Below are 24,673 nucleotides of genomic sequence, written 5' to 3' on the forward strand. Positions count from 1 at the left end.
CTGCAGAGCATCCCCAGTGGTGCCAGTGCACTCTGTGGACTCACTGTAGTGCATCCCCAGTGGTGCCAGTGCTCTCTCTGGACTCACTGCACTGCATCCCCAGTGGTGCCAGTGCACTCTCTGGACTCACTGCAGTGCATCCCCAGTGGTGCCAGTGCACTCTCTGGACTCACTGCACTGCATCCCCAGTGGTGCCAGTGCACTCTCTGGACTCACTGCAGTGCATCCCCAGTGGTGCCAGTGCACTCTCTGCACTCACTGCACTGCATCCCCAGTGGTGCCAGTGCACTCTCTGGAGTCACAGCACTGCATCCCCAGTGGTGCCAGTGCAATCTCTGGACTCACTGCACTGCATCCCCAGTGGTGCCAGTGCACTCACTGGACAGACTGCAGTGCATCCCCAGTGGTGCCAGTGCGCTCTCTGGAGTCACAGCACTGCATCCCCAGTGGTGCCAGTGCACTCACTGGACACACTGTACTGCATCACATGTGGTGCCAGTGCACTCTGTGGACTCACTGCACTGCATCCCCAGTGGTGCCAGTGCACTCTCTGGACTCACTGCACTGCATCCCCAGTGGTGCCAGTGCACTCTCTGGACTCACTGTACTGCATCCCCAATGGTGACAGTGCACTCTCTGGACTCACTGCAGTGCATCCCCAGTGGTGCCAGTGCACTCTCTGGACTCACTGACGTGCATTCTCCGTGGTGCCAGTGCACTCTCTGGACTCACTGTACTGCACCCCCAGTGGTGCCAGTGCACTCACTGGACTGACTGCACTGCATCCCCAGTGGTGCCAGTGCACTCACTGGACTCACTGGACACATCCCCAGTGGTGCCAGTGCACTCTCTGGACTCACTGCACTGCATCCCCAGTGGTGCCAGTGCACTCTCTGGACTCACTGCACTGCATCCCCAGTGGTGCCAGAGTACTCACTGGACTGACTGCACTGCATCCCCAGTGGTGCCAGTGCACTCTCCGGAGTCACAGCACTGCATCCCCAGTGGTGCCAGTGCACTCACTGGACACACTGTACTGCATCACAGGTGGTGCCAGTGCACTCTCTGCACTCACTGCACAGCATCCCCAGTGGTGCCAGTGCATTCACTGGACTCACTGGACTGCATCCCCAGTGGTGCCAGAGCACTCTCTGGACTCACTGCACTGCATCCCCAATGGTTCCAGTGCACTCTCTGGACTCACTGCACTGCATCCCCAGTGGTGCCAGTGCACTCTCTGGACTCACTGCACTGCATCCCCAGTGGTGCCAGTGCACTCTCTGGACTCACAGCACTGTATCCCCAGTGGTGCCAGTGCACTCTCTGGACTCACTGCACTGCATCCCGAGTGGTGCCAGTGCACTCTCTGGACTCACTGCACTGCATCCCCAGTGGTGCCAGTGCACTCTTTGGACTCACTGCACTGTATCCCCAGTGGTGCCAGTGCAATCTCTGGACTCACTGTGGTGCATCCCCAGTGGTGCCAGTGCACTCTCTGGACTCACTGCAGTGCATCCCCAGTGGTGCCAGTGCACTCTCTGGACTCACTGTACTGCATCCCCAGTGGTGCCAGTGCACTCTGTGGACTCACTGTACTGCATCCCCAGTGGTGCCAGTGCACTCTCTGGACTCACTGAGGTCCATCCCCAGTGGTGCCAGTGCAGTCTCTGGAGTCACTGAAGTGCATCCCCAATGGTGCCAGTGCATTCTCTGGACTCACTGCAGTGCATCCCCAGTGGTGCCAGTGCACTCTCTGGACTCACTGTACTGCATCCCCACTGGTCCAGTGCACTCTCTGGACTCAGTGCACTGCATCCCCAGTGGTGCCAGTGCACTCTCTGCACTCACTTCACTGAATCCCCAGTGGTGCCAGTGCACTCTCTGGACTCACTGCACTGAAGCCCCAGTGGTGCCAGTGCACTCTCTGGACTCACTGCACTGCATCCCCAGTGGTGCCAGTGCACTCTCTGGACTCACTGTACTGCATCCCCAGTGGTGCCAGTGTACTCTCTGGACTCACTGCAGTGCATCCCCAGTGGTGCCAGTGCACTCTGTGGACGCACTGCACTGCATCCCCAGTGCTGCCAGTGCACTCTCTGGACTCACTGCACTGCATCCCCAGTGGTGCCAGTGCACTCTCTGGACTCACTGCACTGCATTCCCAGTGGTGCCAGTGAAGTCTCTGGACTCACTGCACTGCATGCCCAGTGGTGCCAGTGCAATCTCTGGACTCACTGCACTGCATCCCCAGTGGTGCCAGTGCACTCTCTGGACTCACTGTACTGCATTCCCAGTGGTGCCAGTGCACTCTCTGGACTCACTGTACTGCATCCCCAGTGGTGCCAGTGCAATCTCTGGACTCACTGCAGTGCATCACCAGTGGTGCCAGTGCACTCTCTGGACTCACTGCACTGCATCCCCAGTGGTGCCAGTGCACTCTCTGGACTCACTGCAGTGCATCGCCAGTGGTGCCAGTGAACTCTCTGGACTCACTGCACTGCATCCCCAGTGGTGCCAGTGCACTCTCTGGACTCACTGAAGTGCATTCTCAGTGGTGCCAGTGCACTCTCTGGGCTCACTGCAGTGCATCCCCAGTGGTGCCAGTGCACTCACTGGACTCACTGCACTGCATCCACAGTGGTGCCAGTGCACTCTCTGGACTCACTGCACTGCATCCCCAGTGGTGCCAGTGCACTCTCTGGACTCACTGAAGTGCATTCTCAGTGGTGCCAGTGCACTCTGTGGACTCACTGCACTGCATCCCCAGTGGTGCCAGTGCACTCTCTGCACTCACTTCACTGCATCCCCAGTGGTGCCAGTGCACTCTCTGGACTCACTGCACTGCATCCCCAGTGGTGCCAGTGCACTCTCTGGACTCACTGCACTGCATCCCCAGTGGTGCCAGTGCACTCTGTGGACTCACTGCACTGCATCCCCAGTGGTGCCAGTGCAATCTCTGGACTCACTGCAGTGCATCCCCAGTGGTGCCAGTGAAGTCTTTGGACTCACTGCACTGCATCCCCAGTGGTGCCAGTGCACTCTCTGGACTCACTGTACTGCATCCCCAGTGGTGCCAGTGCACTCTCTGGACTCACTGCAGTGCATCCCCAGTGGTGCCAGTGCACTCTCTGGACTCACTGCACTGCATCCCCAGTGGTGCCAGTGCACTCTCTGGACTCACTGCACTGCATCCCCAGTGGTGCCAGTGCACTCTCTGGACACACTGCACTGCATCCCCAGTGGCGCCAGTGCACTCTCTGGACTCACTGCAGTGCATCCCCAGTGGTGCCAGTGCACTCTCTGGACTCACTGCACTGCATCCCCGGTGGTGCCAGTGCACTCTCGGGACTCACTGCACTGCATGCCCAGTGGTGCCAGTGCACTCTCTGGACTCACTGCACTGCATCCCCAGTGGTGCCAGTGCACTCTCTGGACTCACTGTACTGCATCCCCACTGGTCCAGTGCACTCTCTGGACTCAGTGCACTGCATCCCCAGTGGTGCCAGTGCACTCTGTGGACTCACTTCACTGAATCCCCAGTGGTGCCAGTGCACTCTCTGGACTCACTGCACTGAAGCCCCAGTGGTTCCAGTGCACTCTCTGGACTCACTGCACTGCATCCCCAGTGGTGCCAGTGCACTCTCTGGACTCACTGCACTGCATCCCCAGTGGTGCCAGTGCACTCTCTGGACTCACTGCAGTGCATCCCCAGTGATGCCAGTGAACTCTCTGGACTCACTGCACTGCATCCCCAGTGGTGCCAGTGCACTCTCTGGACTCACTGCACTGCATCCCCAGTAGTGCCAGTGCACTCTCTGGACTCACTGCAGTGCATCCCCAGTGGTGCCAGTGCACTCTCTGGACTCACTGCACTGCATCCCCGGTGGTGCCAGTGCACTCTCGGGACTCACTGCACTGCATGCCCAGTGGTGCCAGTGCAATCTCTGGACTCACTGCACTGCATCCCCAGTCGTGCCAGTGTACTCTCTGGACTCACTGCACTGCATCCCCAGTGGTGCCAGTGCACTCTCTCGAGTCACTGCACTACATCCCCAGTGGTGCCAGTGCACTCTCTGGACTCACTGTACTGCATCATCGGTGGTGCCAGTGCACTCTCTGGACTTACTGCACTGCATCCCCAGTGGTGCCAGTGCACTCTCTGGACTCACTGCACTGCATCCCCAGTGGTTCCAGTGCATTCACTGGACTCACTGTACTGCATCTCCAGTGGTGCCAGTGCACTCTCTGTGCTACCTGCACTGCATGCCCAGTGGTGCCAGTACACTCTCTGGACTCACTGCAGTGCATCCCCAGTGGTGCCAGTGCACTCTGTGGACTCACTGCACTGCATCCCCAGTGCTGCCAGTGCACTCTCTGGACTCACTGCACTGCATCCCCAGTGGTGCCAGTGCACTCTCTGGACTCACTGCACTGCATTCCCAGTGGTGCCAGTGAAGTCTCTGGACTCACTGCACTGCATCCCCAGTGGTGCCAGTGCAATCTCTGGACTCACTGCACTGCATCCCCAGTGGTGCCAGTGCACTCTCTGGACTCACTGTACTGCATTCCCAGTGGTGCCAGTGCACTCTCTGGACTCACTGTACTGCATCCCCAGTGGTGCCAGTGCAATCTCTGGACTCACTGCAGTGCATCCCCAGTGGTGCCAGTGCACTCTCTGGACTCACTGCACTGCATCCCCAGTGGTGCCAGTGCACTCTCTGGACTCACTGCAGTGCATCGCCAGTGGTGCCAGTGAACTCTCTGGACTCACTGCACTGCATCCCCAGTGGTGCCAGTGCACTCTCTGGACTCACTGAAGTGCATTCTCAGTGGTGCCAGTGCACTCTCTGGGCTCACTGCAGTGCATCCCCAGTGGTGCCAGTACACTCACTGGACTCACTGCACTGCATCCACAGTGGTGCCAGTGCACTCTCTGGACTCACTGCACTGCATCCCCAGTGGTGCCAGTGCACTCTCTGGACTCACTGAAGTGCATTCTCAGTGGTGCCAGTGCACTCTGTGGACTCACTGCACTGCATCCCCAGTGGTGCCAGTGCACTCTCTGCACTCACTTCACTGCATCCCCAGTGGTGCCAGTGCACTCTCTGGACTCACTGCACTGCATCCCCAGTGGTGCCAGTGCACTCTCTGGACTCACTGCACTGCATCCCCAGTGGTGCCAGTGCACTCTGTGGACTCACTGCACTGCATCCCCAGTGGTGCCAGTGCACTCTCTGCACTCACTTCACTGCATCCCCAGTGGTGCCAGTGCAATCTCTGGACTCACTGCACTGCATCCCCAGTGGTGCCAGTGAAGTCTTTGGACTCACTGCACTGCATCCCCAGTGGTGCCAGTGCACTCTCTGGAGTCACTGAAGTGCATCCCCAGTGGTGCCAGTGCACTCTCTGGACTCACTGCACTGCATCCCCAGTGGTGCCAGTGCACTCTCTGGACTCACTGTACTGCATCCCCAGTGGTGCCAGTGCACTCTCTGGACTCACTGCACTGCATCCCCAGTGGTGCCAGTGCACTCTCTGGACTCACTGCAGTGCATCCCCAGTGGTGCCAGTGCACTCTCTGGACTCACTGCACTGCATCCCCAGTGGTGCCAGTGCACTCTCTGGACACACTGCACTGCATCCCCAGTGGCACCAGTGCACTCTCTGCACTCACTGCACTGCATCCCCAGTGGTGCCAGTGCACTCTCTGGACTCACTGAGGTCCATCCCCAGTGGTGCCAGTGCAGTCTCTGGAGTCACTGAAGTGCATCCCCAATGGTGCCAGTGCACTCTCTGGACTCACTGCACTGCATCCCCAGTGGTGCCAGTGCACTCTCTGGACTCACTGTACTGCATCCCCACTGGTCCAGTGCACTCTCTGGACTCAGTGCACTGCATCCCCAGTGGTGCCAGTGCACTCTCTGCACTCACTTCACTGAATCCCCAGTGGTGCCAGTGCACTCTCTGGACTCACTGCACTGAAGCCCCAGTGGTGCCAGTGCACTCTCTGGACTCACTGCACTGCATCCCCAGTGGTGCCAGTGCACTCTCTGGACTCACTTCTCTGCATTCCCAGTGGTGCCAGTGAAGTCTCTGGACTCACTGCACTGCATCCCCAGTGGTGCCAGTGCACTCTCTGGACTCACTGCACTGCATCCCCAGTAGTGCCAGTGCACTCTCTGGACTCACTGCAGTGCATCCCCAGTGGTGCCAGTGCACTCTCTGGACTCACTGCACTGCATCCCCGGTGGTGCCAGTGCACTCTCGGGACTCACTGCACTGCATCCCCAGTGGTGCCAGTGCAATCTCTGGACTCACTGCACTGCATCCCCAGTGGTGCCAGTGTACTCTCTGGACTCACTGCACTGCATCCCCAGTGGTGCCAGTGCACTCTCTCGAGTCACTGCACTACATCCCCAGTGGTGCCAGTGCACTCACTGGACTCACTGTACTGCATCATCGGTGGTGCCAGTGCACTCTCTGGACTTACTGCACTGCATCCCCAGTGGTGCCAGTGCACTCTCTGGACTCACTGCACTGCATCCCCAGTGGTTCCAGAGCATTCACTGGACTCACTGTACTGCATCTCCAGTGGTGCCAGTGCACTCTCTGTGCTCACTGCACTGCATGCCCAGTGGTGCCAGTACACTCTGTGGACTCACTGCACTGCATCCCCAGTGGTGCCAGTGCACTCTCTGCGCTCACTTAACTGCATCCCCAGTGGTGCCAGTGCACACTCTGGACTCACTGCACTGCATCCCCAGTGGTGCCAGTGAAGTCTTTGGACTCACTGCACTGCATCCCCAGTGGTGCCAGTGCACTCTCTGGAGTCACTGAAGTGCATTCTCAGTGGTGCCAGTGTACTCTCTGGACTCACTGCACTGCATCCCCAGTGGTGCCAGTGCACTCTCTGGACTCACTATACTGCATCACCAATGGTGCCAGTGCACTCTCTGGACTCACTGCACTGCATCCCCAGTGCTGTCAGTGCATTCACTGGACTCACTGGACCGCATCTCCAGTGGTGCCAGTGCACTCTCTGGACTCACTGCAGTGCATCCCCAGTGGTGCCAGTGCACTCTCTGGACTCACTGCACTGCATCCCCAGTGGTGCCAGTGCATTCTCTGGACTCACTGCACCGCATCCCCTGTGGTGCCAGTGCACACTCTGGACTCACTGCAGTGCATCCCCACATGTGCCAGTGCAATCTGTGGACTCACTGTACTGCATCCCCAGTGGTGCCAGTGCACTCTCTGGGATCACTGCACTGCAACCCCAGTGCTGCCAGTGCACTCTCTGGACTCACTGCACTGCATCCCCAGTGGTGCCAGTGCACTCTCTGGACTCACTGCACTGCATCCCCAGTGGTGCCAGTGCAATCTCTGGACTCACTGTAATGCATCCCCAGTGGTGCCAGTGCACTCTCTGGACTCACTGCAGTGCATCCCCAGTGGTGCCAGTGCACTCTCTGGACTCACTGTACTGCATCCCCAGTGGTGCCAGTGTACTCTCTGGACTCACTGCAGTGCATCCCCAGTGGTGCCAGTGCAATCTCTGGACTCACTGCACTGCATCCCGAGTGGTGCCAGTGCACTCTCTGGACTCACTGCACTGCATCCCCAGTGGTGCCAGTGCACTCTCTGGACTCACTGCACTGCATTCCCAGTGGTGCCAGTGAAGTCTCTGGACTCACTGCACTGCATGCCCAGTGGTGCCAGTGCAATCTCTGGACTCACTGCACTGCATCCCCAGTGGTGCCAGTGCACTCTCTGGACTCACTGTACTGCATTCCCAGTGGTGCCAGTGCACTCTGTGGACTCACTGTACTGCATCCCCAGTGGTGCCAGTGGAATCTCTGGACTCACTGCAGTGCATCATCAGTGGTGCCAGTGCACTCTCTGGACTCACTGCACTGCATCCCCAGTGGTGCCAGTGCACTCTCTGGACTCACTGCAGTGCATCGCCAGTGGTGCCAGTGAACTCTCTGGACTCCCTGCACTGCATCCCCAGTGGTGCCAGTGCACTCTCTGGACTCACTGAAGTGCATTCTCAGTGGTGCCAGTGCACTCTCTGGGCTCAATGCAGTGCATCCCCAGTGGTGCCAGTACACTCACTGGACTCACTGCACTGCATCCACAGTGGTGCCAGTGCACTCTCTGGACTCACTGCACTGCATCCCCAGTGGTGCCAGTGCACTCTGTGGACTCACTGCACTGCATCCCCAGTGGTGCCAGTGCACTCTCTGCACTCACTTCACTGCATCCCCAGTGGTGCCAGTGCACTCTCTGGACTCACTGCACTGCATCCCCAGTGGTGCCAGTGAAGTCTTTGGACTCACTGCACTGCATCCCCAGTGGTGCCAGTGCACTCTCTGGAGTCACTGAAGTGCATCCCCAGTGGTGCCAGTGCACTCTCTGGACTCGCGTCACTGCATCCCCACATGTGCCAGTGCACTCTGTGGACTCATTGCAGTGCATCCCCATTGGTGCCAGTGCACTCTGTGGACTCGCGTCACTGCATCCCCACATGTGCCAGTGCACTCTCTGGAATGACTGCAGTGCATCCCCAGTTGTGCCAGTGTACTCTCTGGACTCGCGTCACTGCATCCCCACATGTGCCAGTGCACTCTGTGGACTCACTGCAGTGCATCCCCATTGGTGCCAGTGCACTCTGTGGACTCACTGTACTGCATCCCCAGTGGTGCCAGTGCAATCTCTGGACTCACTGCAGGGCATCACCAGTGGTGCCAGTGCACTCTCTGGACTCACTGCACTGCATCCCCAGTGGTGCCAGTGCACTCTCTGGACTCACTGCAGTGCATCCCCAGTGGTGCCAGTGAACTCTCTGGACTCACTGTACTGCATCCCCAGTGGTGCCAGTGCACTCTCTGGACTCACTTCTCTGCATCCCCAGTGGTGCCAGTGCACTCTCTGGACTCACTGTACTGCATCCACAGTGGTGCCAGTGCACTCTCTGGACTCACTGCACTGCATCCCCAGTGGTGCCAGTGCACTCTCTGGACTGACTGCACTGCATCCCCAGTGGTGCCAGTGCACTCTCTGGACTCACTGCACTGCATCCCCAGTGGTGCCACTGCACTCTCTGGACTCACTGCACTGCATCCCCAGTGGTGCCAGTGCACTCTCTGGACTCACTGCAGGGCATCCCCAGTGGTGCCAGTGAAGTCTTTGGACTCACTGCACTGCATCCCCAGTGGTGCCAGTGCACTCTCTGGACTCACTGCACTGCATCCCCAGTGGTGCCAGTGCACTCTCTGGACTCACTGCACTGCATCCCCAGTGGTGCCAGTGCACTCTCTGGACTCACTGCAGTGCATCCCCAGTGGTGCCAGTGCACTCTCTGGACTCACTGCACTGCATCCCCAGTGGTGCCAGTGCACTCTCTGGACTCACTGCACTGCATCCCCAGTGGTGCCAGTGCAATCTCTGGACTCACTGTAGTGCATCCCCAGTGGTGCCAGTGCACCCTCTGGACTCACTGCAGTGCATCCCCAGTGGTGCCAGTGCACTCTCTGGACTCACTGCACTGCATCCCCAGTGGTGCCAGTGCACTCTCTGGACTCACTGCACTGCATCCCCAGTGGTGCCAGTGCACTCTCTGGACTCACTGTACTGCATTCCCAGTGGTGCCAGTGCACTCTCTGGACTCACTGCACTGCATCCCCAGTGGTGCCAGTGCACTCTCTGGACTCACTGCACTGCATCCCCAGTGGTGCCAGTGCACTCTCTGGACTCACTGCACTGCATCCCCAGTGGTACCAGTGCACTCTCTGGACACACTGCACTGCATCCCCAGTGGCGCCAGTGCACTCTCTGGACTCACTGCACTGCATCCCCAGTGGTGCCAGTGCACTCTCTGGACTCACTGAGGTGCATCCCCAGTGGTGCCAGTGCACTCTCTGGAGTCACTGAAGTGCATTCTCAGTGGTGCCAGTGCACTCTCTGGACTCACTGCACTGCATCCCCAGTGGTGCCAGTGCACTCTCTGGACTCACTGTACTGCATCCCCACTGGTCCAGTGCACTCTCTGGACTCACTGCACTGCATCCCCAGTGGTGCCAGTGCACTCTCTGGACTCACTGCAGTGCATCCCCAGTGGTGCCAGTGCACTCTCAGGACTCACTGCACTGCATCCCCAGTGGTGCCAGTGCAATCTCTGGACTCACTGCACTGCATCCCCAGTGGTGCCAGTGCAATCTCTGGACTCACTGTAGTGCATCCCCAGTGGTGCCAGTGCACCCTCTTGACTCACTGCAGTGCATCCCCAGTGGTGCCAGTGCACTCTCTGGACTCACTGCACTGCATCCCCAGTGGTGCCAGTGCATTCTCTGGACTCACTGCACTGCATCCCCAGTGGTGCCAGTGCACTCTCTGGACTCACTGCAGTGCATCCCCAGTGGTGCCAGTGCACTCTCTGGACTCACTGAAGTGCATCCCCAGTGGTGCCAGTGCACTCTCTGCACTCACTGCACTGCATGCCCAGTGGTGCCAGTGCACTCTCTGGACACACTGCACTGCATCCCCAGTGGCGCCAGTGCACTCTCTGGACTCACTGCAGTGCATCCCCAGTGGTGCCAGTGCACTCTCTGGACTCACTGAGGTGCATCCCCATTGGTGCCAGTGCACTCTCTGGAGTCACTGAAGTGCATTCTCAGTGGTGCCAGTGCACTCTCTGGACTCACTGCACTGCATCCCCAGTGGTGCCAGTGCACTCTCTGGACTCATTGTACTGCATCCCCACTGGTCCAGTGCACTCTCTGGACTCACTGCACTGCATCCCCAGTGGTGCCAGTGCACTCTCTGGACTCACTGCACTGCATCCCCAGTGGTGCCAGTGCAATCTCTGGACTCACTGTAGTGCATCCCCAGTGGTGCCAGTGCACTCTCTGGACTCACTGCACTGCATCCCCAGTGGTGCCAGTGCACTCTCTGGAATCACTTCTCTGCATTCCCAGTGGTGCCAGTGAAGTCTCTGGACTCACTGCACTGCATCCCCAGTGGTGCCAGTGCACTCTGTGGACTCACTGCACTGCATCCCCAGTGATGCAAGTGAACTCTCTGGACTCACTGCACTGCATCCCCAGTGGTGCCAGTGCACTCTCTGGACTCACTGCACTGCATCCCCAGTAGTGCCAGTGCACTCTCTGGACTCACTGCAGTGCATCCCCAGTGGTGCCAGTGCACTCTCTGGACTCACTGCACTGCATCCCCGGTGGTGCCAGTGCACTCTCGGGACTCACTGCACTGCATCCCCAGTGGTGCCAGTGCACTCTCTGGACTCACTGCACTGCATCACCAGTTGTGCCAGTGTACTCTCTGGACTCACTGCACTGCATCCCCAGTGGTGCCAGTGCACTCTCTCGAGTCACTGCACTACATCCCCAGTGGTGCCAGTGCACTCACTGGACTCACTGTACTGCATCATCGGTGGTGCCAGTGCACTCTCTGGACTTACTGCACTGCATCCCCAGTGGTGCCAGTGCACTCTCTGGACTCACTGCACTGCAGGCCCAGTGGAGCCAGTGCACTCACTGGACTCACAGTACTGCATCCCCAGTGGTGCCAGTGCACTCTCTGGACTCACTGCACTGCATCCCCAGTGGTTCCAGTGCATTCACTGGACTCACTGCACTGCATCCCCAGTGGTGCTAATTCACTCTCTGGACGCACTGCACTGCATCCCCAGTGGTGCCAGTGCACTCTCTGGACACACTGAAGTGCATTGTCAGTGGTGCCAGTGCACTCTCTGAACTCACTGCACTGCATCCCCAGTGGTGCCAGTGCACTCTCTGGACTCACCGCAGTGCATCGCCAGTGGTGCTAGTGCACTCTGGACTCACTGCAGTGCATCCCCAGTGGTGCCAATGCACTCTCTGAACTCACCGCACTGCACGCTGAGTGGTGCCAGTGCACTCTCTGGACTCAGTGCACCGCATCCCCAGTGGTGCCAGAGCACTCTCTGGACTAACTGCAGTGCATCCCCAGTGGTGTCAGTGCACTCTCTGGACTCGCGGCACTGCATCTGCAGTGGTGTCAGTGCACCCTCTGCAGTCACTGTAGTGCATTCGCAGTGTTGCCGGGGCACTCTCTGGAGTCACTGTAGTGCATTCCCAGTGTTGCCGGGGCACTCTCTGGACTCACTGCACTGCATCCCCAGTGGTGCCAGTGCACTCTCTGGACTCACTGCACTGCATCCCCAGTGGTGCCAGTACACTCTCTGGACTCACTGCACTGCATCCCCACTGGTGCCAGTGCACTCTCTGGACTCACTGCACTGCTCCAGCCGCGGCAGCCTCTTCAGCCGCACCAGCCGCGTCATCCGCTCCAGCCTCGGCATCCGCTCCAGCCGCGTTAACCGCTCCAGGCGCGGTAGCCCCTCCAGCCGCGCCAGCCGCTCCAGCCGCGGCAGCCGCTCTAGCCGCTACCGAGTGGAGCGGCTGCCACGGCTGGAGGGCTACCGCGGCTGGAGCGGCTGCCGCGGCTGGAGCAGTGCAGTGAGTCCAGGGAGTGCACTGGCACCACTGGGGATGCCCTGCAGTGAGTCCAGAGAGTGCACTGGCACCACAGGGGATGCAGTGAAGTGAGTGCAGAGAGTGCACTGGCACTACTGGGGATGCACTGCAGTGAGTCCAGAGAGTGCACTGGCACCACTGGGGATGCAGTGCAGTGAGTCCAGAGAGTGCACTGGCACCACTGGGGATGCCCTGCAGTGAGTCCAGAGAGTGCACTGGCACCACTGGGGATGCACTACAGTGAGTCCAGGGATAGCACTGGCACCACTGGGGATGCAGTGCAGTGAGTCCAGAGAGTGCACTGGCAGCACTGGGGATGCCCTGCAGTGAGTCCAGAGAGTGCACTGGCACCACTGGGGATGCAGTGCAGTGAGTCCAGAGAGTGCACTGGCACCACTGGGGATGCAGTGCAGTGAGTCCAGAGAGTGCACAGGCAGCACTGGGGATGCAGTGCAGTGAGTCCAGAGAGTGCTCTGGCACCACTGGGGATGCAGTGCAGTGAGTCCAGAGAGTGCACTGGCACCACTGGGGATGCACTGCAGTGAGTCCAGAGAGTGCACTGGCACCACTGGGGATGCCCTGCAGTGAGTCCAGAGAGTGCACTGGCACCACTGGGGATGCAGTGCAGTGAGTCCAGAGAGTGCACTGGCACCACTGGGGATGCAGTGCAGTGAGTGCAGAGAGTGCACTGGCACCACTGGGGATGCACTTCAGTGAATGCAGAGAGTGCACTGGCACCACTGGGGATGCAGTGCAGTGAGTCCAGAGAGTGCACTGGCAGCACTGGGGATGCAGTGCAGTGAGTCCAGTGAGTGCACTGGCACCACTGGGGTTGCACTGCAGTGAGTCCAGAGAGTGCACGGGCTCCACTGGGGATGCAGTACAGTGAGTCCAGAGAGAGCACTGGCACCACTGGGGATGCAGTGCAGTGAGTCCAGAGAGTGCACTGGCACCACTGGGGATGCAGTGCAGTGAGTCCAGTGAATGCACTGGCACCACTGGGGATGCAGTGCAGTGAGTCCAGAGAGTGCACTGGCACCACTGGGGATGCACTTCAGTGAGTCCAGAGACTTCCTAACCCAAGCAGCTTCTTCCGCCCTGGTCCTATTCTCTAGCATAACCAATGCCTGAGTCACCGGCCAATGAGACATCACACAAATAAACCACCCAACCTCCTGTCTACTACTGACAGCAGCAATCGCTATTAAACTGGGCCTAGTGCCATTTCACTTCTGATTCCCAGAAGTACTACAAGGATCGCCACTAATAACAGCCCTGCTACTCTCGACCCTCATAAAATTCCCCCCACTAACCCTGCTCCTACTAACATCCAAATCCCTCGACCCAGCTCTACTCACCGCCATGGCCCTAGCCTCAACAGCACTAGGAGGCTGAATAGGACTGAACCAAACACAAACACGCAAAATCCTAGCCTTCTCGTCCATCTCCCACTTAGGCTGAATCGCCATCATCCTAGTTTACAGCCCCAAATTGGCCTTCTTACCTTCTACCTATACACAATCATAACATCAGCCGTATTCCTAGCCCTTAACAAAATCAAAGCCCTTAACCTATCCATGATCACAACCTCATGAACAAAAACCCCAGTGCTAAACGCCACCCTAATACTAGTACTTTTATCCCTAGCAGGCCTCCCCCCATTAACAGGCTTTATACCAAAGTGACTTATCATCCAAGAACTAACTAAACAGGAAATAACACCAGCAGCCATGGCAATTGCCATGCTATCACTGCTCAGCCTCTTCTTCTACCTACGCCTCGCATACCACTCAACAATTACCCTTCCCCCCAACTCCTCTAACCACATAAAACAATGATACACTAGCAAAGCCCCAAGCACACCTACTGCGGTCCTTGCCTCACTATCAATCCTCTTACTTCCCCTGTCCCCAATAATACATGCCATTGTCTAGAAACTTAGGATAACACCCCAAACCGAAGGCCTTCAAAGCCTTAAATAAGAGTTAAACCCTCTTAGTTTCTGCACATTAAGACTTACAGAATATTAACCTGTATCTTCTGAATGCAAGTCAGACGCTTTAATTAAGCTAAAGCCTCCCTAGACAGATGGGCTTCGATCCCACAAAACTCTAGTTAACAGCTAAATGCCTAAACCAATTGGCTTCTGCCTACAAAGACCCTGACGCACCCTAGTGCGCATCGATGAGCTTGCAACTCAACATGAATTTCACTACAGAGCCGATAAGAAGAGGAATTAAACCTCTGTAAAAAGGACTACAGCCTAACGCTTCAACACTCAGCCATCTTACCCGTCACCTTCATCAACCGATGACTATTTTCCACTAACCATAAGGATATTGGCACCCTGTACCTCATCTTCGGGGCATGAGCAGGAATAGTCGGCACCGCACTCAGCCTATTAATCCGCGCAGAACTAGGACAACCAGGAACTCTCCTAGGCGACGACCAAATTTACAATGTAATCGTTACCGCTCACGCCTTTGTAATAATCTTCTTTATAGTCATACCCATCATGATCGGAGGATTCGGCAACTGATTAGTCCCCCTCATAATCGGTGCCCCCGACATAGCATTCCCGCGAATAAACAACATAAGCTTTTGACTCCTCCCCCCATCATTCCTCCTCCTACTAGCCTCATCCACTGTAGAAGCTGGCGCCGGCACAGGCTGAACTGTCTACCCTCCCCTAGCAGGTAACCTTGCCCATGCCGGAGCTTCAGTAGACCTGGCTATCTTCTCACTCCACTTAGCCGGTATCTCCTCCATCCTTGGGGCCATCAACTTTATCACCACAGCCATCAACATAAAACCCCCCGCACTCTCACAATACCAAACCCCACTATTTGTCTGATCCGTACTAATTACCGCCATCCTACTCCTTCTATCACTCCCCGTACTCGCCGCCGGTATTACAATATTACTAACTGATCGAAACCTAAACACCACATTCTTCGACCCCGCTGGAGGAGGAGACCCAATCCTGTACCAACACCTATTCTGATTCTTCGGACACCCAGAAGTCTATATTCTGATCCTACCGGGGTTCGGAATCATCTCACACGTAGTCACGTACTACTCAGGCAAAAAGGAGCCCTTCGGCTACATGGGAATAGTCTGAGCCATACTATCCATCGGCTTCCTAGGATTCATCGTCTGAGCTCACCACATGTTTACAGTAGGAATAGACGTTGATACCCGAGCCTACTTTACATCAGCCACTATAATCATTGCCATCCCTACCGGAATCAAAGTATTTAGCTGACTAGCCACCCTGCACGGAGGAACAATCAAATGAGACCCCCCAATACTATGAGCTCTAGGATTTATCTTCCTATTTACCATCGGAGGATTAACAGGAATCGTTCTTGCAAACTCTTCCCTAGACATCGCCCTGCACGACACGTACTACGTAGTTGCCCACTTCCACTACGTCCTATCCATAGGCGCCGTCTTTGCCATTCTAGCAGGATTTACTCACTGATTCCCACTACTCACTGGGTTTACCCTACACCAAACATGAGCAAAAGCCCACTTCGGGGTAATATTTACAGGAGTAAACCTAACGTTCTTCCCCCAGCACTTCCTAGGCCTAGCAGGAATACCCCGACGATACTCGGACTATCCCGACGCCTACACACTATGAAACACCATTTCCTCCATCGGCTCCCTAATCTCAATAGTAGCCGTAATCATACTAATATTCATCATCTGAGAAGCCTTTTCGGCCAAACGAAAAGTCCTACAACCAGAACTAACTACCACAAACGTTGAATGAATCCACGGCTGCCCTCCCCCATACCATACTTTCGAGGAACCGGCCTTCGTCCAAGTACAAGAAAGGAAGGAATCGAACCCTCACATGCTGGTTTCAAGCCAACTGCATTCACCGCTCATGCTTCTTTCTTATGAGACGTTAGTAAACCAATTACATAGCCTTGTCAAGACTAAATCACAGGTAAAAATCCTGTACATCTCATGTGGCCAACCACTCCCAACTAGGATTCCAAGACGCCTCATCACCCATCATAGAAGAACTCGTTGAATTCCACGACCACGCCCTAATCGTTGCCCTAGCTATCTGCAGCCTAGTTCTCTACCTTTTAGCCCACATACTAACAGAAAAACTCTCGTCCAATGCTGTAGACGCCCAAGAAGTAGAGCTGATCTGGACAATCCTACCTGCTATCGTCCTGGTACTCCTCGCCCTCCCATCCCTACAAATCCTCTACATAATGGACGAAATCGATGAACCAGACCTCACCCTAAAAGCCATCGGCCACCAATGATACTGAAGCTACGAATACACAGACTTCAAAGACCTATCATTCGACTCCTACATAGTGCCCACCCCAGACTTACCCAACGGCCACTTCCGACTGCTAGAAGTTGACCACCGCGTAGTTATCCCAATAGAATCCCCCATCCGCGTAATCATTACTGCAGGAGACGTACTCCACTCCTGAGCAGTCCCAACGCTCGGAGTTAAAACAGACGCAATCCCAGGCCGACTAAACCAAACTTCATTCATTACCACCCGGCCTGGGATTTTTTACGGACAATGCTCAGAAATTTGCGGGGCTAATCACAGCTACATACCCATTGTAGTAGAATCAACCCCACTCCCACATTTCGAGGCCTGATCGTCCCTTCTATCATCATCCTAATCATTAAGAAGCTATGCAACAGCACTAGCCTTTTAAGCTAGCCAAAGAGGGACTTCCCCCTCCTTAATGATATGCCACAGCTTAACCCCGCACCATGATTTTCAATCATAATTATAACCTGATTAACCCTAGCACTCCTCATCCAACCAAAACTACTAGCCTTCACCACAACCAACCCCCCATCAAATAAGACCTCCCTCACTACCAAACCCACACCATGATCCTGACCATGAACCTAAGCTTCTTTGACCAATTTTCCAGCCCCAATCTATTCGGCATCCCCTTAATCCTACTATCCCTACTCTTCCCAGCCCTACTATTCCCGTCCCCAAACAACCGATGAATCAACAACCGCCTTTCTACTATCCAAACATGACTCCTTCACCTAATCACAAAACAACTAATAGTCCCACTCAACAAAAATGGCCACAAATGAGCCATAATATTTACATCCCTAATAATCATACTTCTTACAATCAACCTTCTAGGCCTCCTTCCATATACATTCACCCCAACCACCCAACTATCTATGAACATAGCCCTAGCCTTCCCACTATGGCTCGCCACACTACTAACAGGCCTACGAAACCAACCATCAGCCTCTTTAGCCCACCTATTACCCGAAGGTACCCCTACACCCCTAATCCCCGCACTAATCCTGATCGAAACAACCAGCCTACTAATCCGCCCCCTAGCCCTCGGAGTCCGCCTTACAGCCAACCTTACAGCAGGACACTTACTCATCCAACTCATCTCTACAGCCTCCATTGCATTAATACCCACCCTTCCCGCAGTATCCATCCTAACAATAATCATCCTACTACTCCTAACCATCCTAGAAGTAGCAGTAGCCATAATCCAGGCCTACGTCTTCGTGCTCCTTCTAAGCCTATACTTACAAGAAAACATCTAATGGCACACCAAGCACACTCATACCACATAGTTGACCCAAGCCCTTGACCAATCTTCGGGGCAGCCGCCGCCCTACTCACAACCTCAGGATTAATCATGTGATTCCACTACAACTCATCCATACTACTAACCCTAGGCCTCATCTCAATACTCCTAGTAATACTCCAATGATGACGAGACATTGTACGAGAAAGCACCTTCCAAGGCCATCACACTCCCACAGTCCAAAAAGGCCTACGATACGGCATAATCCTTCTCATCACATCCGAAGCATTCTTCTTCTTAGGGTTCTTCTGAGCGTTCTTCCACTCGAGCCTGGCCCCAACCCCAGAACTAGGAGGCCAATGACCCCCAACAGGAATCAAACCACTCAACCCGATAGAAGTCCCCCTACTAAACACAGCCATCCTACTAGCCTCAGGCGTTACCGTAACGTGAGCCCATCACAGCATCACAGAAGGAAACCGAAAACACGCCATCCACGCCCTAACCCTAACGATCCTCCTGGGATTCTACTTCACAGCCCTACAAGCAATAGAATACCACGAAGCCCCATTCTCAATCGCCGATAGCGTCTACGGATCTACCTTCTTCGTTGCCACTGGATTCCACGGACTCCACGTAATCATCGGATCCTCCTTCCTGACCGTCTGCCTCTTCCGACTGATCAAGTTCCACTTTACATCAGACCACCACTTCGGATTCGAGGCAGCAGCCTGATACTGACACTTCGCAGACGTCATCTGACTATTCCTCTACATAACCATCTACTGATGAGGATCTTGCTCTTCTAGTATATTAATTACAATTGACTTCCAATCTCTGGAATCTGGTATAAACCCAGAGGAGAGCAATGAACGCACTCATGTTCATATTCGCCCTATCATCAATCCTAAGCGCCGCCCTAACCGCATTAAACTTCTGACTCGCCCAAATAAACCCCGACTCAGAGAAACTCTCACCGTACGAATGTGGATTCGACCCACTTGGATCTGCTCGATTACCATTCTCAGTCCGATTCTTCCTCAGTAGCCATCCTGTTCGTCCTATTCGACCTAGAAATCGCCCTCCTACTCCCCCTGCCATGAGCCGTCCAACTCCAATCCCCCCTAATGACCCTCACCTGAACTGTAGTGATCCTCCTTCTCCTAACACTCGGACTGGCCTACGAGTGAATTCAAGGGGGCCTAGAATGAGCAGAATAACAGAAAGTTAGTCTAACCAAAAAGATAGCTGGTTTCGACCCAGCAGATTACAGCCAACCCTGTAACTTTCTTATGTCGCCCCTACATTTAAGCTTCTACTCAGCCTTCATTTTCAGCGGACTAGGACTAGCCTTCCACCGAACCCACCTAGTATCCGCCCTACTATGCCTTGAAAGCATAATATTATCGATATTCGTAGGCCTATCAATATGATCCATCGAAAACCAAGTCTCCTCATTCACCATGGTACCAATTCTCATGCTAACCTTCTCAGCGTGTGAGGCGGGCACAGGCCTGGCCATCCTAGTAGCCTCCACCCGCACACATGGCTCCGACCATCTACACAACCTAAACCTCCTGCAATGCTAAAAATCATCCTACCCACAATCATACTTCTTCCAACAGCCCTGCTGTCTCCACCAAAATTTCTATGGACTAACACCACCTTATACAGCCTCCTAATCGCTGCCCTAAGCCTACAGTGATTAATCCCAACCTACTACCCCTACAAATTTTTATCCAACTGAACAGGAATTGACCAAATCTCATCCCCCCTCCTAGTACTATCCTGCTGACTACTCCCACTCATAATCATAGCAAGCCAAAACCACCTGCAACAAGAACCCCTACAACGCAAACGAATCTTTATCTCAACCTTAGTCGCAGTCCAGCCATTCAACCTACTAGCCTTTTCCACCACAGAACTAGCACTATTTTACATCTCATTTGAAGCAACCCTCATTCCCACCCTAATCTTAATCACCCGATGGGGGAACCAACCAGAACGCCTAAGCGCTGGCATCTACCTGCTATTCTACACGCCAGTAAGCTCTCTACCCCTGCTAATCACAATCATACACCTATACGTGAAAATTGGCACCCTGCACCTGCCAACCCTACAACTAACCCACCCAACCCTATCCACCTCATGGACAGGAATACTATCAGGTCTAGCACTGCTCGTAGCATTCATAGTAAAAGCCCCACTATACGGCCTACACCTCTGACTGCCAAAAGCCCACGTAGAAGCACCCATCGCAGGCTCAATACTCCTCGCCGCCCTACTACTAAAGCTAGGAGGATACGGAATTATACGAGTCACTCTATTTATGGGCCCACTGTCCAACCTCCTGCACTACCCCTTCCTAACCCTGGCCCTATGAGGCGCCCTAATGACTAGCTCAATCTGCCTACGACAGACAGACCTAAAATCACTAATCGCTTATTCATCCGTTAGCCACATAGGCCTAGTTATCGCCGCAGGAATAATCCAAACCCACTGATCATTCTCAGGGGCAATGATCCTAATAATTTCCCATGGACTAACTTCCTCCATACTATTCTGCCTAGCCAACACAAACTATGAACGTACGCACAGCCGAATTCTACTACTCACACGAGGCCTACAACCTCTCCTACCACTCATAGCTACCTGATGATTGCTGGCCAATCTAACAAACATAGCCTTACCCCCAACAACAAACCTCATAGCAGAGCTAACCATTATAATCACCTTATTCAACTGATCTGCCTTCACGATCATCCTAACAGGAATCGCAACCCTACTAACCGCCTCCTACACCTTATTCATACTACTAATGACCCAACGAGGCTCAATCCCCTCCCACATCACATCTATGCAAAACTCAACCACGCGAGAACACCTGCTCATAACACTCCACATTATCCCAATATTCCTCCTAATCCTCAAACCCGAACTGATCTCCGGAATCCCCTCATGCAAGTATAGTTTAAACCAAACATTAGACTGTGATTCTAAGAATAGAAGTTCAAACCTTCTTACCTGCCGAGGGGAGGGTTTAACCAACAAGAGCTGCTAACTCTTACATCTGAGCCTAAAACCTCAGCCCCCTTACTTTTAAAGGATAACAGCAATCCACTGCTCTTAGGAACCACCCATCTTGGTGCAAATCCAAGTAAAAGGAGTGAACCCCACACTACTAATCAACTCCCTCACACTACTCACGCTGACAATCCTCCTAACCCCAATCATCCTGCCATTTCTATTTAAAAACTTTAAAAACACCCCACAAGCCACCACCCGCGCTGTTAAAACCGCATTCCTAATTAGCCTAGCCCCTACAACCGCATTCATCTACTCGGGAGTAGAATCTGTCACCTGCCACTGGGAGTGAAAATTCATTATAAACTTTAAAATCCCCCTGAGCCTAAAAATAGACCAATACTCAATAACATTTCTTCCAATCGCCCTATTTGTAACATGATCAATCCTACAATTCGCCATATGATACATGGCCTCAGAGCCATACGTAACAAAATTTTTCACCTACCTACTGACATTCCTAGTCGCCATACTCCTCCTAACAACCGCAAACAACATATTCCTCCTATTCGTAGGCTGGGAAGGAGTAGGAATCATGTCCTTCCTTCTCATCGGCTGATGACAAGGCCGAGCAGATGCCAACACCGCCGCCCTACAAGCCGTAATCTACAACCGAATCGGAGACATCGGACTGATCCTGAGCATAGCATGACTAGCTTCAACATTCAACACCTGAGAGATCCAACAAGCCGTACACCCCCACCAAACCCCAATCCTCCCCCTCATAGGATTAATCCTCGCAGCCGCAGGAAAATCCGCCCAATTTGGACTCCACCCATGACTGCCCGCAGCAATAGAAGGCCCCACCCCAGTATCAGCCCTACTGCACTCCAGTACCATAGTAGTAGCCGGAATCTTCCTGCTCATCCGCATGCACCCCCTGCTAGCCACCAACCACACAGCCCTAACTGCCTGCCTATGCCTAGGTGCTCTATCAACCCTATTCGCTGCCACATGCGCCCTAACCCAAAATGACATCAAAAAAATCATTGCTTTCTCAACATCCAGCCAACTAGGACTAATAATAGTCACTATCGGACTAAACCTCCCACAACTAGCCTTCCTACACATCTCAACCCATGCCTTCTTTAAAGCCATACTATTCCTATGCTCAGGGTCTATCATCCACAACCTAAACGGAGAACAAGACATCCGAAAGATAGGAGGCCTACAGAAAATACTCCCAGTCACTACTTCCTGCCTAACCATCGGAAACCTGGCGCTGATAGGAACCCCATTCCTAGCCGGATTCTACTCAAAAGACCTCATCATCGAAAGCTTAAACACATCATACCTAAATACTTGAGCCCTACTCCTAACCCTTATAGCCACAGCATTCACCGCAACCTACAGCATCCGCATAACCATCCTAGTCCAAGCTGGACAAACCCGAATCCCCCCAATAGTATCAATAAACGAAAACAACCCACTAATCACCGCCCCCCCTAACCCGACTCGCCCTAGGCAGCATTACAGCAGGAATAATCATTACCTCTTTCATCACACCAACCAAAACCCCCCCAATAACCATACCCCTTATCACCAAAACCGCTGCCATCCTCATAACAATCCTAGGAATCATCCTAGCCCTAGAACTATCGAACATAACACACACCCTCACTCACCCCAAACCAAACCCCCTCATAAACTTCTCCTCTGCATTAGGGTACTTCAACCCCCTAGTACACCGATTCTTCTCCAAAAACCTACTAGAAAAGGGACAAAACATTGCCCTACACTTGATCGACCTCTCCTGACTCAAAAAAATAGGGCCAGAGGGCCTTGCTGAACTACAAGTAGCCGCAAGCAAAGCCGCAACCTCAATACACACAGGGCTAATTAAGGCCTACCTAGGATCCTTCGCCCTCTCCATCCTGGTAATAATCCTAATAACACACAGACTCACTAATGGCCCCTAACATCCGCAAATCCCATCCCCTACTAAAAATAATCAACAACTCCCTAATCGACCTACCCGCCCCCTCCAACATCTCTGCCTGATGAAACTTCGGCTCCCTTCTAGCCATCTGCTTAGCCACACAAATCCTAACAGGCCTGCTACTAGCCATACACTACACCGCAGACACTTCACTCGCCTTCTCCTCAGTAGCTCACACATGCCGAGACGTCCAGTACGGATGGCTCATCCGCAACCTCCACGCCAACGGTGCTTCGCTCTTCTTTATCTGCATCTACTTACACATCGGACGAGGCCTCTACTACGGCTCCTACCTATACAAAGAAACCTGAAACACAGGAGTAATCCTCCTACTCACCCTAATAGCAACTGCCTTCGTAGGGTATGTCCTCCCATGAGGACAAATGTCATTCTGAGGGGCCACCGTAATCACCAACCTATTCTCAGCCATCCCGTACATTGGGCAAACTCTAGTAGAATGAGCCTGAGGAGGATTCTCAGTAGACAATCCAACCTTAACCCGATTCTTCGCCATCCACTTCCTACTGCCCTTCCTAATTGCAGGAATCACCCTAGTCCACCTAACCTTCCTACACGAATCAGGCTCAAATAACCCACTAGGAATCGTATCAGACTGCGACAAAATCCCATTCCACCCATACTTCTCCATTAAAGACAGCTTAGGGCTTACCCTAATAATCACCCCTCTAATAGCACTAGCCCTATTTTCACCGAATCTCTTGGTTCTTGGAATCCTAGTTGGGAGTGGTTGGCCACATGAGATGTACAGGATTTTTACCTGTGATTTAGTCATGACAAGGCTATGTAATTGGTTTACTAACGTCTCATAAGAAAGAAGCATGAGCGGTTAATGCAGTTGGCTTGAAACCCATCCCCAGTGGTGCCAGTGCACTCTCTGAACTCACTGAAGTGCATCCCCAGTGGTGCCAGTGCACTCTCTGCACTCACTGCACTGCATCCCCAGTGGTGCCAGTGCGCTCTCTGGAGTCACAGCACTGCATCCCCAGTGGTGCCAGTGCACTCTCTGGACTCACTGCACTGCATCCCCAGTGGTGCCAGTGCAATCTCTGGACTCACTGCAGAGCATCCCCAGTGGTGCCAGTGCACTCTGTGGACTCACTGTAGTGCATCCCCAGTGGTGCCAGTGCTCTCTCTGGACTCACTGCACTGCATCCCCAGTGGTGCCAGTGCACTCTCTGGACTCACTGCAGTGCATCCCCAGTGGTGCCAGTGCACTCTCTGGACTAACTGCACTGCATCCCCAGTGGTGCCAGTGCACTCTCTGGACTCACTGCAGTGCATCCCCAGTGGTGCCAGTGCACTCTCTGCACTCACTGCACTGCATCCCCAGTGGTGCCAGTGCACTCTCTGGAGTCACAGCACTGCATCCCCAGTGGTGCCAGTGCAATCTCTGGACTCACTGCACTGCATCCCCAGTGGTGCCAGTGCACTCACTGGACAGACTGCAGTGCATCCCCAGTGGTGCCAGTGCGCTCTCTGGAGTCACAGCACTGCATCCCCAGTGGTGCCAGTGCACTCACTGGACACACTGT

The 24,673-nt window shown here is 54.3% G+C and overlaps 1 protein-coding gene and 1 long non-coding RNA gene across 2 annotated transcripts in view; both read right to left on the reverse strand.

Moving 5' to 3' along the window:
* LOC308185588 (uncharacterized protein) overlaps positions 1 to 24,673 on the reverse strand; it is a 511,248-nt gene that overhangs the window by 280,716 nt on the left and 205,859 nt on the right. The window lies entirely within an intron of this gene.
* The window catches only part of LOC308185589, a 656,808-nt gene continuing 646,964 nt past the window's right edge, over positions 14,830 to 24,673 (reverse strand). The window contains exon 6 of the long non-coding RNA XR_013943487.1: positions 14,830 to 23,680. This is a non-coding gene — a long non-coding RNA (uncharacterized lncRNA). The remainder of the gene's footprint in view (positions 23,681 to 24,673) is intronic.

This window comes from Anser brachyrhynchus (genome assembly GCF_964034855.1).
Source record: "Anser brachyrhynchus genome assembly, chromosome: Z".
Taxonomy (NCBI): domain Eukaryota; kingdom Metazoa; phylum Chordata; class Aves; order Anseriformes; family Anatidae; genus Anser; species Anser brachyrhynchus.